The sequence below is a fragment of the Macaca fascicularis genome, chromosome 9 (assembly GCF_037993035.2).
Source record: "Macaca fascicularis isolate 582-1 chromosome 9, T2T-MFA8v1.1".
Lineage (NCBI taxonomy): Eukaryota > Metazoa > Chordata > Mammalia > Primates > Cercopithecidae > Macaca > Macaca fascicularis.
Genome location: NC_088383.1, coordinates 97,751,663 through 97,769,134, shown reverse-complemented (window position 1 = coordinate 97,769,134; position 17,472 = coordinate 97,751,663). Strand labels below are relative to the sequence as shown.

The window sequence follows — 17,472 nt, the reverse complement described above, 5'->3', positions numbered from 1 at the left end:
ACCAAAACAGCAAGGTACTGGTACCAAAACAGAGATATAGACCAATGGAACAGAACAGAGTCCTCAGAAATAATACCACACATCTACAGCCATCTGATCTTTGACAAACCTGAGAGAAACAAGAAATGGGGAAAGGATTCCCTATTTAATAAATGGTGCTGGGAAAATTGGCTAGCCATAAGTAGAAAGCTGAAACTGGATCCTTTCCTTACTCCTTATATGAAAATTAATTCAAGATGGATTAGAGACTTAAATGTTAGACCTAATACCATAAAAACCCTTGAAGAAAATCTAGGTAATACCATTCAGGACATAGGCATGGGCAAGGACTTCATGTCTAAAACACCAAAAGCAATGGCAACAAAAGCCAAAATTGACAAATGGGATCTAATTAAACTAAAGAGCTTCTGCACAGCAAAAGAAACTACCATCAGAGTGAACAGGCAACCTACAGAATGGGAGAAAATTTTTGCAAACTACTCATCTGACAAAGGGCTAATATCCAGAACTTACAAAGAACTCAAACAAATTTACAAGAAAAGAACAAACAACCCCATCAAAAAGTGGACAAAGGATATGAACAGACATTTCTCAAAAGAAGACATTCATAGAGCCAACAGACACATGAAAAAATGCTCATCATCACTGGCCATCAGAGAAATGCAAATCAAAACCACAATGAGATACCATCTCACACCAGTTAGAATGGCAATCATTAAAAAGTCAGGAAACAACAGATGCTACAGAGGATGTGGAGAAACAGGAACACTTTTACACTGTTGGTGGGATTGTAAACTAGTTCAACCATTATGGAAAACAGTATGGCGATTCCTCAAGGATCTAGAACTAGAAGTACCATATGACCCAGCCATCCCATTACTGGGGGTATACCCAAAGGATTATAAGTCATGTTGCTATAAAGACACATGCACACGTATGTTTATTGTGGCACTATTCACAATAGCAAAGACTTGGAATCAACCCAAATGTCCATCAGTGACAGACTGGATTAAGAAAATGTGGCACATATACACCATGGAATACTATGCAGCCATAAAAAAGGATGAGTTTGTGTCCTTTGTAGGGACATGGATGCAGCTGGAAACCATCATTCTCAGCAAACTATTGCAAGAACAGAAAACCAAACACTGCATGTTCTCACTCATAGGTGGGAACTGAACAATGAGATCACTTGGACTCGGGAAGGGGAACATCACACACCGGGTCCTATTGCGGGGAGGGGCGGGGAGCGATTGCATTGGGAGTTATACCTGATGTAAATGACGAGTTGATGGGTGCTGATGAGTTGATGGGTGCAGCACACCAACATGGCACAAGTATACATATGTAACAAACCTGCACGTTATGCACATGTACCCTAGAACTTAAAGTATAATAATTAAAAAAAATAGCAATTAATAAAAATGCTGATTAAAAAAATAAAAAATAAATAAAAAATAAAAATAAAAATTCAGCCATCAAAAGCAAAGATTACACTGATTTGTTTTTACACTTATCTTCTGTAATATCTGCAATCAGCAATATGCTGTGACCTAGATGATATATTATCTGTACTAAAATATTGATAAGATAAAAATGAAATGATCATAATATTAGAAATAGCCTTTATTGGATTTTTCCCCATAATTGTAAGTACTATATATGATCATTTACTAGGTGCCAGGTGCTTGTCTGTTACTTTTAGAGGTATATTCCACATTAAATATACCAGTCACAACAGAATGGTTTCTATCAGATCAATGAGCAAGAATGCAGTTGTTACAGGAAAGATGATTAAATAAACCACTCCTGATGTATGTGTTAAATTACTTGGAGGTAGATCTAGGCTACTCTGAGGGCAAGCAAGTCACACACTGGGCCATAAAATAATTATTTTGCATAGCGTAATACAAACTTTTTATCCAGCCACCAAGATGAAGTGGTTCGGTGCCCTTAGCATGAAGATCTCAGGTTTGGGGACCATATACTACTTTAGGAGGATCCAGTTTCTATCACTAGTTGGGAGTGTTACAGCAGCTTATTTAACCTTTTTGTGCACCTTAGCTTCATCTATTAAATAGGGCTAACAACAGCTTTCCAGAAGAATTCAACTAAAGCTTAAATGAGGTAACACATAAAAGTTCCATTATAGTTCCCAGCTTGCAGGAAGAAACTCAAAGAAAATCAGATTCTTTCTCACAGCAAATGTTGGAGAGGTGAGGTTAATGACCTCTGCTAAAAGTTGACTTATATTACAGATATCAGATGGTTGGTTGATGTGTAATTACTTGCTTCTTTGCAATGAGCTTTTGACAACAGTTATCTATCCCCTAGCCACCACTACTTCTTCCTCGCCAGCAGGGCCCAGTCCCACTAGAGATAGTCACTTTCTTCTCAGTCTCCCTTGTAATCGGGACTTGGCTGGTTGGTAGGTGACCAAATATCGGACAATGAGACCTGAGGGGAAATCTGTTGGGAGGATTCTGTGAGAAATTTCCATCTCTAATGCAAAGAGACAGCCTCGGGAATATATGCCTTTTCATCAGCTGAACATGTGACTTCACATAAGTCTTAAAAGGCAGCAGCCATTTTGCAACCTAGAAGGGTCAAGCCCAAGGACAGCCAGTGTCTGGAGGATGGCAGAGCCCAAGGGTGGATGAGCCCGGCTCCTTGCTCACATGGCTGGGCTGCTGATCTTAACCTGCAACCGTTCTCTTCTAAAGTATGATTATATAAGATTTAAAATGCCATTACATAAGACACTTAGGATTCTGTAATATGCTCCCTAATTAGTATAGGATTCCTCTGGAAATACAAGAAAATCTTTAGCTATATGAATCCCATGACAAAAAAGGTGATTCTGAATAGTAAAATAGTAAACAATAATAATAAAATATTGTGAGATTTAAATATTTTTGAAGGGAAACAGTTCTAAGATATATTATTTACTCCTTAATATAGAAACATTAACCTTTTCTTGATAATTTAACATTTTATTTCATGTACCTGCCAATAACAATGCTTCCCTCCATTTCTAAGTTGCTCCGTTTAATCTGTCATTCATTTAGAAAAAAATCAATTAAAAGGCAACTTATTTACTAAACTTCTTGACTTCAGTCTTTTTCCTCCTTTAATCTATTTTCTCTCACTGATAAAATTATTTGAGACTATTTATGAATTAAAGTGTAGACTCGGTGTGCATCAGGAGAGATCTTCTGTGTGAACTACCTGCTGGTTACAGTCAATGTGCTACATGATTTCTAATTTTGCTGCTCAAAAAGCCTTTTATCTTACTTGTTTTTTTCCCAGACTGTCTTCTAGGTAAGAGCAAGCTGAATTCTGAGCAGGTGAGGTGCTATGTCGTCTTCAATAGAAAAAGATAGCAAAAAAAAAAAAACAAACAAACAAAAAATGAGGCTATATAATAATAACAGGTACCATTAACAGAATGCTTTCCTTCCCTGGCTAATGGATGCATGAACACACATGATCTCAGTTAGCCTTTTCCAATAGGAGGCAGTTGAGCCTTGGGATTAGACACGCAGTCTCCAGGGTTAGAACATCTGAATTCAAATTCTGGCTCCAAGAACCACTAACTGCAGAATTGCAGCTTCCCAAACTGCAAAGGAGGTTGATAATTGTATCTAATGAATAGAGGTACTGAGAAGGTGAAGTGAGATAATGCTTGTAAAACATATAGCACAATGCTTGGTGACAGTAAACAGTCAACAAATGATTACGACCATGATTTCCATTTTACAGATAAGAAAACTAAAACCTAGAAGAGATAAGTAACTCAAGCAAATGACAGAGCAGGGACTCCAGATGCGCAGGAGTCCAGAGCTCATACTCACAGTCATACAACAACACTAACGACTGGCCTCTCATAGTAATCGGGAAAATCCAAGAGAAGGTCACATCCTTGGGCCTTGGACAAGAATGACAAAATTTACTGTGGAAATGAAGATTTCAGTTCAGCATTACAAATATCTGATTCATAATCTCCTCCCTGCCAAAGAAATAAAAGGAAATTCATTCCCTTCTTTTTTTTTTTTTTTTTTCTTTCTGGAGAGGGAGTTTCACTCTTGTTGCCCAGGCTGGAGAGCAATGGTGCAATCTCAGCTCACTGCAACCTCCGCTTCCTAGGTTCAAGCGATTCCCCTCTTTCAGCTTCCCGAGTAGCTGGGATTACAGGCATGGGCTACCATGCCTGGCTAATTTTGTGTTTTTAGTAGAGACGGGGTTTCACTATTTTGGCCAGGCTGGTCTCGAACTCCTGACCTCAGGTGATCCACCCGCCTCAGTCTCCCAAAGTGCTGGGATTACAGGCGTGAGCCACCGTGCCCGGCCCCCTTCACTTTTTTCATCGGCAGAATGACTTCGTGTCTGTGGACTGACTACATGGTATATGTAGTTAAGAAATTCAAATCCATAATTATTCTACCTAGACACAGTTCAATTCAAAATATTTGCTGGTTTTTAATATAAATTCTACATTTTTGTGGTATATAAAAGGCATTTCATATGCTCATCATTGTACTCATTTTAGATTCTTTTCTAAATGTGATGATTCAATTAATATGCATCACAAAACACTTGGCAAATGAATTTGAGGTGCTGGAGAGAGATTCACATTTGTACACAGGTATTTTTTCACCATAAATTCATATGAACTTGCTAACTGTGCTCTCCTCCTGCTAAAATACTTAAAATTCTTGGAAATAATGCATTTCTAAAGATAAGCTACCCATAAGGCACTAAACTTTAATGTACATTTTAATATACTTCCTTTTTTATTGCAATTTGCTTTTAAGAAAATATTATCCAAAAAATACTTAGTTCAATGAAGTATAATGAGTCCCAAATAAATGTTTTAAATAGCATCATTTTCCTGCCTGCCAGTTGCCTGAAAGCTCAGAAATGGAGTTAGTCCTTGGGCATTATTAATCAATTTTATTTAAGTTTCATAACTTTCTTAAGGACAGTAGTTCAACAAAATGAACTGAGTCCAGCACTATTATTCAAAAGCAAAAGAGGGCTATCCTGAAGTACTTCTCATTCACTGCTTCTCCACTGTTCTCCAACCATAAGAATCTTAACTGTTGAACATGTCCCAATGGAGGCTGTATTCATATGTTTGGTTGTGCACTGGACAATCTCTCCGATGCAGTAGGCAGAAGCAGAAAAGACAGTTTCCTTCTTAACTTTCCCTGGCAATCCATTTTAAAGAGTTTTCTTGAAGAGCTCCTTATTCTGGCAAAGTTGTTAGCAAGTGGTCATCTGCTGTTCCTATTTGCTCACCACTCATCCGCTTCCTACCTTCCTACCCTAGAGCTGACATCCCCCTGATTTTTATGCCATGTTCCCTCTGGGAGTGGTTCCTGGATAACCTGCCTGCATTACAATGACTTGGTGGAGGAGAGGTGTGCTGGCCACACACACACACACACACACACACACACACGCGCATGCAGACACACACACACAAACCCCACAGATTGATAGGCCCCACTGAATCAAAATTTCTGGGAAGGGTGCCCCAGGGATCTCTAGTTTTTGTCAAGCAGCCCAGGATGTTTTTATGCACACTAAAACTTGAGACTCACTGCATTAAACAGTTACAAACCCCCACGAGGCACCTGGCCCTGAGCTGCTGAACATTCCCTATTTAAAATCAATTCCTGCCTTGGCCTCTCTGAAGTGGAGGTGTTTCCTTTCTCCTCCCTCACCCTGCATCTCAAATATTAATATTCCATCTTTTTCTCTTGATAAATCTTTATTTTACAAGACACTTTTTTTTTTAAATTGTGGCTTCGGCTTAATTTGAGCTTTAGCATTGTACCTTCAAATGTCCTCCATCCATTTCCACCAGGACACCCAACTGTGATTTTTCATTTGATACAGTCCAAGGCTAGATGGATCTTTCCTGTAAATATTGATAGCTCCAAATAAATTTATTCATTCATTCATTTATTCAATGTTACTTATAAAGCCCCTACTCTGTGCTTTTATGGACCTTACATTCTGCTAGGGGCCTGGAATGGGGCAGAAAGGTGTAAAAATAACAAACAATTATGTACACAATTATCTAATAAAGATTGTGGTAACTGTGACAAAGATGAAATACAGAAAACAATGAGAGTTATGCATTTTTTTTTTTGGCAAAAATACCTTATAAGTGATGGTGTATCCTTCATAATGTATCAGGAGACATATGTTATTGATTTGTTCAATTATTGATGTTAATCTTGATATTTGTTTAAGTTATATCTCTCAGGTTCTTCCCGATACTATTTTTCTCTTTACAATTGAAAAGTATCTTGTAGGGAGACTATGCAAATATACCATTGCCCACTAATTTTAGCATCCAAAGATTTTTTTCCCCAAGACAATTATTGTGGTGTTTGAAAGTGGCCATTTTTCTATTTCCATTATTCCTTCTATAATTATTAGTTCAGTTGACATTCGTGCTTGAAAGTTGTTTAATTTTTACATAGAATTTTTAAAATTTAAGCTTTCAAGTGGACCTATTTTCTTTATGGTATCTAGGTTTCTCAACATTCTTTAAAAGGTCTTGAAATAAATATGTCTACCAATCTTTTTTCTGGTACTTCTGTGGTTAGCCATTTTTGGATAAATATATTTGATCCATGTGGAATTTATTTTTATGTAAAGAGTGAAAGAAGAATATGGACCTTTCTTGACTGCTAGGCAGAATGGCCTTTTTCCTTCTGCCTCAATTATAACTGGGAATTGACTCCAGTTATCTAAAATATACTTAACTTACTTAATTCCCAACTCTTCCCAACAAGGTGATCTGCCCTAACGAGGCACTTAGTACATAATTATTAAATGCAAATACTCTGGAAGCGATGGATAAAGTTACAGAGAAGAGAGGAATTGGTAGCCCAGAGAGGAAGCAAGTATGCAACACTGGAATGAGGAAACCCTTGTCCAAACTGAAGAGCAATGAAAGAAATGGAGAAGGACAAACAGTTATTGGGGAAGATTCAGAAGGAAAAACCATAGAACTTGGAAGCTAAGTGGCTGTAACGAGATACAGGAGCATAAATAAGCAAAGATGTTGTAAATGTTGACATCTAAATGAATTGGAGATGGTGATGCTTCTGACTTCACTATCAGAAGGTGAAGAATTGTCTTTCATCTCCATGGATGGTACCAACATCCAGTCATTTACACAAAATCTGGCAAACTCTGATATTAGCAATCCTGCACCTACCCTTTCCCTTAACCCCACATCCATTCTACCATCTGCATGTGCAGATTCAGACTCGCCTTCCAAAGCATCTCTCAAAGCTGCAGGTTTTCACCATCTTTGCAGGGAGGCTCTTTAATGTACACCCCACCCTTTTCTCTGCCTGCATTGCTAGAATTGCCTTCTAATTGTTGTATTTGTTTCTGTCTTGCTCCCCTTCGATTAATTCTACCTGGTGAAGAAACTACCTGTGGTGATCTTTAAAAAATCTGATTCAGATATTGCCATTCCTTTGCTTAAAGCACTTGAATGATGTTCTATTGCTGTTAATATCCTATATCCTTAATGAGTCCCACAAAGCTGGGTCTGACCAGACTGCCTCCTTAGAGCCTTCTTTCACACCACCTCCTCCACTGGCTTCTTTCAGTTGCTGAGATGCACTATGCAAAGTCAATGCAAAGGCACTCCATCCTCAGTTCACACTTCCACTTTCTACCCATCTTTGCAGTGTTAGCTTAAGCATCTCTTTTTCAGGCAACTTATTTTTGACCATCATCAGACTAGGTCACTCTCTTGATTACATACTCATGAAGAAACATCAAATAAACCCAAATCAAGGTGTTTTCTACGAAACACTCAGCCAGTGCTCTTAAAAAGTGTCAAGATCATGAAAGACAGAAAGACTCAGGAACTGCTGCAGATTAAAAGAGACTAAGGAGGCATAACAAATGAATTCAATGTATGATCCCCGACAGGATCCTTGCCCAGAAGGACTTCGGTGAAACTTGAATAAGATCTGCAGATTAGACAATAGTACTGTATCAGTGTTAATTTACTGGTTTTGACAACTACTGTGGTTTTGCAAGGTGTTAATATTTGAGGAATATGGGTAAAGTTTGTATAAAAGCTTTGTGTACTATTTCCAAAATATTTTGAAAGTCTAAAATTATTTTAAATAAAATATTTTGTAAATGCTTGAATAGTACTTTTAAAAATCTTTTCAACAAGAATAAAAAAGTTTGCACCACTGACAGCTATAATATCTATTATCTCTAAACTATAGGAATCATTTGCATAACAGTAAGAAAGAGTTGAGTAAAATGGGCAAGTGACATGAGCAAGTAATAAGAGAAATATAAACAGTTAAGTCACAAGAAATAAACATCTAAATTCACTAGTAATTAAGAAACTGAATTTAAGCCAGGTATTTAATGTATCTGATTGATAAAATTTACATGATTTGTCCAACTCAGTATGGATGAGGATTGAAAAAATTGTCGTTTTAAAATAATATGCACTCATGTTGACTAAGCAATTCCAATTCTAAGATCTCCCAATAGATTTCCCTGACCATTTAATATATACACACACACTACAGCATGGTTTTAAAATATTAAAATTTTGGAAATAAAAATAAATAGCCATCAAAAGAGGAATATTTAAAATAAATAACCTCTATAGCATATGAAGCTGTTAGAAATGACTTACATCTATTTGTACTGAACCAGGATGTCATCCAAGTTACAGCAGTAAGTGAAAACAGCTAGCTATGGAATAACATATAAAACATAGCTCCATCCTTATAATATGAATACACATGTATTCATTACGTATACTGGAATTTTTCAAGAAACAAGTCTGGAACAACATTAATGAATTTTTCTCAGCTGTTCTCTCAAGGGTGGCATTATGAGGGACTTTCACTTTTTATTTGTTCATTGCTATACAATTTGTTATAAGTATGTATCACTTTGTAATCAAAGTATACTTTTTTTTAAAACCTACAAGTTTTGAATAGGTTGCCCTGAATTTGGATCCTAGCCCTGCCAATTTCTACATGTGTAAATTCTGGTAAATTACTTAACTCTCTGAGTCTATTTCTCTGACCCAAAGTTAAGAATAATTGAGGTTTCCTTGCCTCACAATATTAAGGTACTGGTAGTTGTAGCAATTATTCAAGGACTTCCTAAATCCTGGCGTGAGGCTGAGCTGGGTGGTCTTCATGTACACACCATAACATCAATAGCAGAAAAAAGCAATTTACCAAAAAGCTATAGACCTTCAGGAATACAGAGTTGGAGAACCCTACTGCATAAACCCTTGAAAATCAGTCCTACCAAATTCTGGGCCCCAAGTCCTCACCCTTGTTTCTTTCTGCCTTTATGGTGACAAACCCGCCTGCTTCACCCACCTGTTCCTTGATCCTCTGTTTCTGGACCAGGTACTGTGTGTCTCTAGCTCAGGTGTGCACTTGTTTGCATCCAGTTTGTCCCCTGCTCAAAAACTGCACTACAGCAACCCAGTGCCTGCCAGAAGAGGTCTAAACCCTCGTCAGCCCTTCAGTGGCCTCTGTTATCTGAGCCTTTCCTCTTCTCTGTGTCTTCCACTACTCATGTAAGAATATGTTTTCTCTTACATTCGTTTGATCAAAACCATCTCTGCCCTATCCAAATATCTGCCACTCAGAAGAATGTACATTATCTCTAAAAATTCCCACCAACCCTGTGGTATCTTGATTCCACCCATCAAAAGATAGATCATATTAAGACTAGGAAAGGCAATATATCGTACCTTCATGAGAACTCCAAGGCAGCACTGACATATATGTTATTACATGAAAATGTCTATCGAAATCAGGAGGAACAAATGCTCAAAACATAAAAGTAGAAGAAAGAATTTGAATATAAGATTAGATTTAGCTCTTAAGTAGATTCTTCTCAAAAGGGTGGTTTACTGAGCACCTGCATCAGAATCTCCTGAGAAGATTGCTAAAAGGAAGGCTGCTGGGCGCGGTGGTTCACGCCTGTGGTCCCAGTACTCTGAATGGTTGAGGTGGAAAGATCACTTGAGCCTAGAAATTCAAGATCAGCCTGGGCAACACAGTGAAACCTCATCTCTACAAAACAAATATTTTTAAAAAAATAGCTAGGTGTGGCAGCACACACCTGTAGTCCCAGCTACTTAGAAGGCTGAGATGGGAGGATCACTTGAACCCATGAGGTCAAGGCTGCAGTGAGCTATGATCACACCATTGCATTCCTGCCTGGGTGACAGAGCAAGACCCTTGTTTTAAAAAGATAAAAAGGAAGGCTGCCAGGCTCTACCCAAATCTTTTGAATAATCATCTCTAGGGGTGAGATGGGGGACATTTTCTTATTTTGAGCCTAGTTTGAGAATCACTGCCCTAGTTACCTAAGTTATTCAATAATAATATATTTGACAAAAGAAAAATAACTAAGTGTGCCATAAGAATATGATAGTTATATTTCTTTCAAGATCCACATTTTAATTTATTGAATTTTTCATGAATTGAAAAAAAAAGTTCTACACCCACCAATGATTTTGAGTGATTTTCATCTTATTTATTAATTAATTTATTTAGCTTACTTTATAGATTAAGTAAGCAGTTTCTTTGCCCAGGTTAATGGGAACATTAGCACAGGAAGGGCATATTTCAGGCCTCTCTTTCCCAATCTCATTCCATCCACCATGTCCATTTGTTCCTATAGTTAAAGAAAACTTATCTTGTGGAACAATTTATAAACCAACCTTTCAAGGACAGAACAGATTGGGAAAAAAGCCAGAGTCAACCCACCAGAAGACCGAAGCATGGGCCCAAAGGCAGAACGACTTCTCTGTATTCCTAGTGTTAAATGATAGTTGTAGTGACAGGATAAATAGAATCACAGGGTCCTTAGATGAGCCAAATTTAGCCATAATCATCATTCCTGGCTATAGTTTTTCCTACACTTTTAATTAAACGTGCATAGCTGATGAGTGCACTAGCCAGGCAAGTTTGAAATGTAACACTCTCAAAGTGAACCTGCAGCTGAGCCTGTCTCTGAACACAGGCAAATGCAAAACAGGCAGGCAGGGTTCACAGGGAGCTAGAAAGGGTTAAAAATGAGTCATCATTGGCTTCCTGTTTCTAAATTAACCCAGAGAAGCATCAAATCACACAATTAAAATGAATAACTCCTGATGGGCCTCTTAACAGTTATCTCTTGCATGAGCTTTTGCTGAATCTGGTTCAGTTACTGTGATGCCACCGAAACCTAAGTATCGCAACAGTTTAAAAAACAAAGAGCCAAATTCACCAAATCTCAAATTCTTTCATCTTTTATCAGATTTAGACTCATGAAATTTAAAATCTTTCTTTAAAAAGAATTGAACTTTTGCCAAATAATATAATGTGTAATTTACACAAAAAGGTAAATTAAAGGATGCAGAGTATATTTTTGACAGTGAGATTTCAAAATTTCCATCAACAAAATTATTAGTGTTTTATACTTGCATGCTAGGTACCGAGGATAGCGACTGGAGCAAGAAAAGTGGGGGCCTGCCCTCATGGCACTACAGGGTTCCAACCATCTCCAAAGTAAATCTCAAAGTAAATCTATCATCTTCAATGTAAAATTAGTACCCAGAGGACTGCTAGTTTTCCTTGACGTTTTGGTATTTTGTAAGCAATGCTTTTATTAAGTTCTTTATTAAAAAGTGCTCCAATTTGCGTTTTCACATATGCTTTAAAAAATTGATTATTTTGTTTTTGTTTTGCCTAACACTGTTGGCATACACAACACATATATCTCTCCTTATACTCAATGATGCTTCGCTGGAGGCAAATTCAACTTTATACAAGACCAAGAAAAAGTTTCACCTACTTAGATGAAAACAATACTAGCTATAGATTTCTCAGAGTTATAAGAACAAACGTTTATAAGAATTAATGCAATAAAGTCAAAATACAGGAACCAGTGATGGCAGATTCCATCCTAAAGCTCTGAAGGAGTTAAGAATTGCTTCTTCACTGCCACAGGAGTCTTCCCACCTATAAATAAAATCTGGCTTCTTATAACTAGACATAATTACTTCAACAAGTCAAAGAATAACTAAAACTTGCTTTGCCATTACTCTATAAAACATTCTGAATACGCTGAATTAAAAGATGGTTAGAAATGTCATTCTCACTCCACCACAGCTTACAATGGGAGATATCTGAGACTCTGGGAGTGTGGAGGTAAGTGGATGGCATATAAGCTTTTCAGAATACTAAAACTTGCCCCAGAATCTGATACATTATATGAGGGAGACATAAGAAACCTTGAGTATAAGGAGAGACATGAGTATTGTATATGCCAACTGTGTTAGGGTAAAGATCCAGAAAATAATCCATTTTTAAAGCATATATGAAAACACAAATTGGAGCACTTCTTAATAAAGAACTTAATAAAAACATTACCTACAAAATACCAAAACATCAAGGAAAAACAGTTATAATCCGGCTACTAATTCTACATTGGAGATGACAGATCTACATTGGACAGGATTGGAACACTGAAGCTCCATGAGGACAAGCCCCTACTTTTCTTGCTCCAATCAGTATCCCCAGCACCCGGTATGCAGTATAGGAGACAGGGATCCATACAAGTCAGGACAAGAGGTGTTGGAGTCATACTGCCTGGGTTTGATGGCCAGCTCTACCATTTACCAGCCTATGATGCTGAGCAATTCACATAGCTCCTCTGTACATCCATTTTTTAAATCTGCAAAATGGTACTTAGGCATAAGGTTATTTAAAGAATAATAACAAGAATAACAACGAACACATATAGCACTTAATTTTGTGCCAGACATTGTTCTAAACACTTTGTATTTACAGCTATTTATTTAACCCTCCCTAAAACCTTCTGAGATAGAAACTAATGTTTCAATTGAAAAGCAAGGAAACTGAGACTCACAGAAGTCAGTAACTTGTCCAAGGATACACAACTAGAAAGTGGGGGGAAAAATCCTGTTTCCAACCACTCCATCACCATTGAGATAAACTTGTGTTAAAGCAGTACAGTGCCTGGCATATACACATCTTCAATAACGAACAGCTATTAATAAATATTTGTCAAATGTTTGCAAGATTCTGAGGTTACACCAGGGCTCCACAGGAAAGAATGCTGTAATCCACTGGTGATGTCCCTGTGGGTATGGAAGGTATTAATGATCACACTTGTGCCACAGGTTTTCGATCTCTTTTACATAAAACAAAGAATCCTGATATCTGCCTGAGGTTTTCTTTTCTCCATCGCAATGGGATCTGAGATCAGGCTGTCACCATCAGACACTGGATTGTCGCCTCCACTCGCTAATACTAATCCACTCTCCACCCAACTGCCAAAGAGTTCTTCTGACAAGATGCTTTTCACACCTGCTCCCTTTCAAGGAACCTACAATTGGCTACCACCTCAAATCAAAATTCCTCCCCCAGCCTTAATACGACATGGAGGAAACCTGCTTTTAACTCCTGTTTAAGTGCTCAAGAGCCTACTTATCAAATAAATACTTGATAGGAATGGCCACGTTTCATTATGCAGAGAATAGCAGTGTTTGTGCTACTTCAGAACAGTGATAAGCAGTTTTTTATTTTACATAATATTTTACTTCTATGTATTTATCTTTGGACATAGCCCAATTTTTAAAAATAAATTGAGAATCTTATTTTACTTTTGTTCAGAATGAAACAAGCTTGATCAGAGAAGGACATAAGAGGAAGAATTTCAAGAATAAGATTTGCATTATTATTATCCACTAGAAAGTTAATATCCAGGTAAATTTCAGATAGCTTTCTAATCTGTCACCCTGAAACTGGAACCTGAATAACTGGGAGACTTTCTAATGATGGGAGATGGAAAGTCAGAATTAAAACAAACAAAAAAAAGGAGTCATAACATCCTTAATATTCAAGACAATGGACCCATTTCCAAAAGAGTACCTTGAAAGGTTAACTAGAGCAAATCAAGACATAAGAAGTACTGGTGTTTATATCAACGGGCTTCTTTTAATAAACACAAGTTACTAAGTAACCACCAAACACAAGTTACTAAGTAACCACCAGTCTAATTTAATGTCTCTAAACCAACCACATCAATAGAAAAAATAATATGGATTTAATTTAAAAGTTAAAGAATCAAACAATATGTGTTTTGAAGACTCAGCAATATGCCAAATGTTAAATTGGCCTGTCCACTTGACATGCAGAGATGCAAGATTGTACTAGAAGTTAATCTGATTTGCTTAGAAATGCAAATAATTTCTGACAAAAGCCACATCCAGATGTAGCTACATCCAGATTATTCCTGAGTTGAACATTCTGATGTCAACTCAGGATTTCTGAATGTACATTCACACGTTCAACTGGACTGTTCACATGTTCAGATAGCTGGAATAAGCAAGTCAACAGGTACCAATAGTATTTTTTGTTTGTTTTTGTTTTGTTTTGATTTTATTATTGTTTCTTCAATCGAGGATGTTGGCCTTCTTAATTGATTATATGAACTGGGATTCAATTTGATGGAATGTTTGGTGACTCATATAAAGTTATGATTTAAAAAATCAATAGCAAAAGAGGTGATGTAGTTTGGTTAGGAAGACATTCTAAAATTTTTCATTTATGTAGCAAATATTTATCAAAGAGCTGCTATGCATCAGCTCTAAGGAATGGAAAGCTGGCTCTAATATCTTCAGGGATAACCATGAGTCATTTCCTGTAGTTTCAGTTGAAGCCATCTATAAATCTTTCATAAGGTCAAGAAAAAGATGTTAGTAGTAGACAGAATCGCAAATCCAGTAGATTAATTAAAATGTCTCTAATTGGTAAATGTACCCACGAGGAAAGCACCTAGCACTTCCTGGACGGAATCTACATTATTTTATCTCACATTCCTTCTACTTCTCATGTTTTGGGCAAGAATTATCAGCCTTCTTTTCGTGTAAAATGCAATCTCATTTCTTGGATTGTAGCAGTAAATTCTTACAGCTGGGAAGGGTCCTAAAGGAAGGAAATGATCAAATGGTGTTAATTAAGTCCTATGTGCTGAAAGTAAGAAGAGGGAACTATTATTAACAATCCTTTATAATATTTTTATCAGTCCTTCTTAAGAACCAACCCCAAAGACACTCTCTCCTCCAGAAGCAAATCTCTCTACTGAGGACATCCTTAGGAGACAGCTCCCTCATTACTCCCTTCAAGCCTCCCACAAACCGTAAGACTCCTATGAAACAGGGAAAGAGTACCAAGAAACAGGCCTTGAAGGTTGAGATAGGGGTAAAGGACTTAGGTTATCTGCCTTATAATTTAAATTTTGGTGCTTACTTTACAGGTGGGGATAAGAAAACAAGTTTCTTCTTGAAATTCCCAAGAACCAGTTGCTACATAAATTACAGCCAAAGTATATGCAAAAGCAGATTCTCCGTGGCAATTTGCTGTATGCGTTTCTGAACAGAAAACAATCAGCCAATTCATTTTCCAGGTAGATTCCAATAACATTTTACGCCTTTGAATGGAGAAGCTCTCATGGTGCAAATGGTAAACAAAAAGAGTCTACTGCTCAGCGACATTAACTTGTATTAAAAATAAAGATATGGATAGCGTAGTTACACAATGCCCACTATAATCCAGTGGCAGAGTATATTTTTGAAGTACAATGTAGCATCCATCCTGAAAACACAAAATTTCCAATGGAAACAAGGTCGGGATAAAAACAAAACACGGTGGCTTAATTTCTGTGTAAAACAACCGTCAAAACCCACCCTCAAAAATATTGACACGGACAATCAAACATTCAGGTATAATTTATCAGCTGGAACAAATCTACGTTAATGACCTTGACAGGGCCTTAAATCATGAGACCATAAACCAGCATCCTAGTGATATCTATTATGTCTTCGGAAATAGCTTAAAATCCAGGACTTCATGTTATTCTCAGTAATGAGCAGGATGTTTGGAAAGCAGTGTGCTCACTGGGGCTTACTTTGAAAGCTGTCTTTTTTACTTACTACGGAACACAGATTTCCAGGAAGCAGGCCACCCCACCCCACTTCCCAGGCACTGGATTTTTTTTTTTTTTTTTTCAAACCTCTAGATTGGGTTCCGTTTCCTGAATTACTTATTCCTTGTATAAATTTTCTTTTAAACTTCAGCAATTATGGCACCTTTGGCTCTGGGGTATCAGCAGCGTGAGTTGTTTTAGAGAAAGTTCTGAAAAAAATATGTTTTGGAGACATTCCATTTCTTTGTGCATCTCACTGGGGGCTTTAGGTGAAGGCTTTAAGTTATTCAGGTGCGGCGCAATGTCTTAGTCGCTCATAAACGGCACAAAAGTAACATCATCCGGAAAGGCATGGCACCTGCTCGGCCAGGGTAAAGGTCCGTTTTTCTAACCCTCGCCCTTCCCTCCTCCACACCGCGCCGCTAGAGACAGTGCAGTGGTCTCTCCCAAGGTCGACATCATCTCCAGGGCTGCAACCCAGGGCTGAACCAGAAAAACAGGCGCACCCACGTATAGGTCAGGCCAGAGTCCCGCCCCGCCACCAGCAGCCAGGGCTTCCTGCCTCCCTATCAAGGTGAAACTAACCCCGAGGGCCCCGCGGAGCGGCGCATGCAGGCGGCGCCGATGGAGGCGGCCGATCGCAGGACTGGCAGGAAGGAAGCGATCAGCCGCCAAAGTGCCTTTTTCCTCCCCCGGAGCCAGCCCGGGACCGGACGCTGCCAGCGGAAGGGCCGGCGCGCGCCAGGCCACGAGGCACACGCACCCGCCGTGCGTACTTCCCCGTCCGGTGCGCGCTCTCTCTCAAGCGCGCGCGCCGCTACTCACCAGCAACCCTGGGTGTCCGCAGCGCGCGTGGGACGGCGACTGCGACGGCTGCCCCCGCGCCTGCCGTGTGGCCTTGGCATCCGTCCGGCCGCTGCAACCCGGGCCGCGGTGGCTTTTTCTGGAAGGCGTTGCAGCAGGGTGATACCGGTACCCGGCGACTAGGCGTCCGCTCGTTTGCCTCGGCCGTGCCTCCTCCCCCTTCTCCTGTGCCGACCGATGGAGCTTTGCTGGTTCCACTCGCGCGGGCTCCGTGCGTCGCTTTCCTCCTCACTGTCGGACACCTCAGCGCAGGGGATGAACAGCTTCCTCGCAAACCCACGCGCAGGCCGGCCGACCTCGAACCTTCAGCAGCCGTCCCTGCTGCCGCTGCTGCAGGAAAATAAATTGTCACTGCGATGGTCCCGGCCTCCCCTGCCCCGGCCCCTGGGTGCCGCCTCCGCCTCTGCCTCCGCCCCCTCCTCCCTGGCGGCGGCAGCTTCCCGCATTCTGCAGAAAAAGCCCGCAGGTGGAAGGAAGCAGGGCCCCTGCGGATGGCCTAGAGCGAGAGTGAAGCGGTTGGGTGCCACTTTCGCATCTGAAACCCTGCACGTCTTCTCCCCAGCCCGGAAC

At 39.2% G+C, this 17,472-nt stretch overlaps 1 protein-coding gene across 4 annotated transcripts in view; it reads right to left on the bottom strand.

Moving 5' to 3' along the window:
* STAMBPL1 (STAM binding protein like 1) overlaps window positions 1–17,255 on the bottom strand; it is a 58,091-nt gene extending 40,836 nt beyond the window's left edge. For all 4 annotated transcript variants that reach the window (XM_065521121.2, XM_065521120.2, XM_005565896.4 and 1 more), the window contains exon 1: window positions 16,864–17,255. The gene's annotated coding sequence lies outside the window, so the exon portion shown is untranslated. The remainder of the gene's footprint in view (window positions 1–16,863) is intronic.
* Window positions 17,256–17,472: the final 217 nt, after the last annotated feature.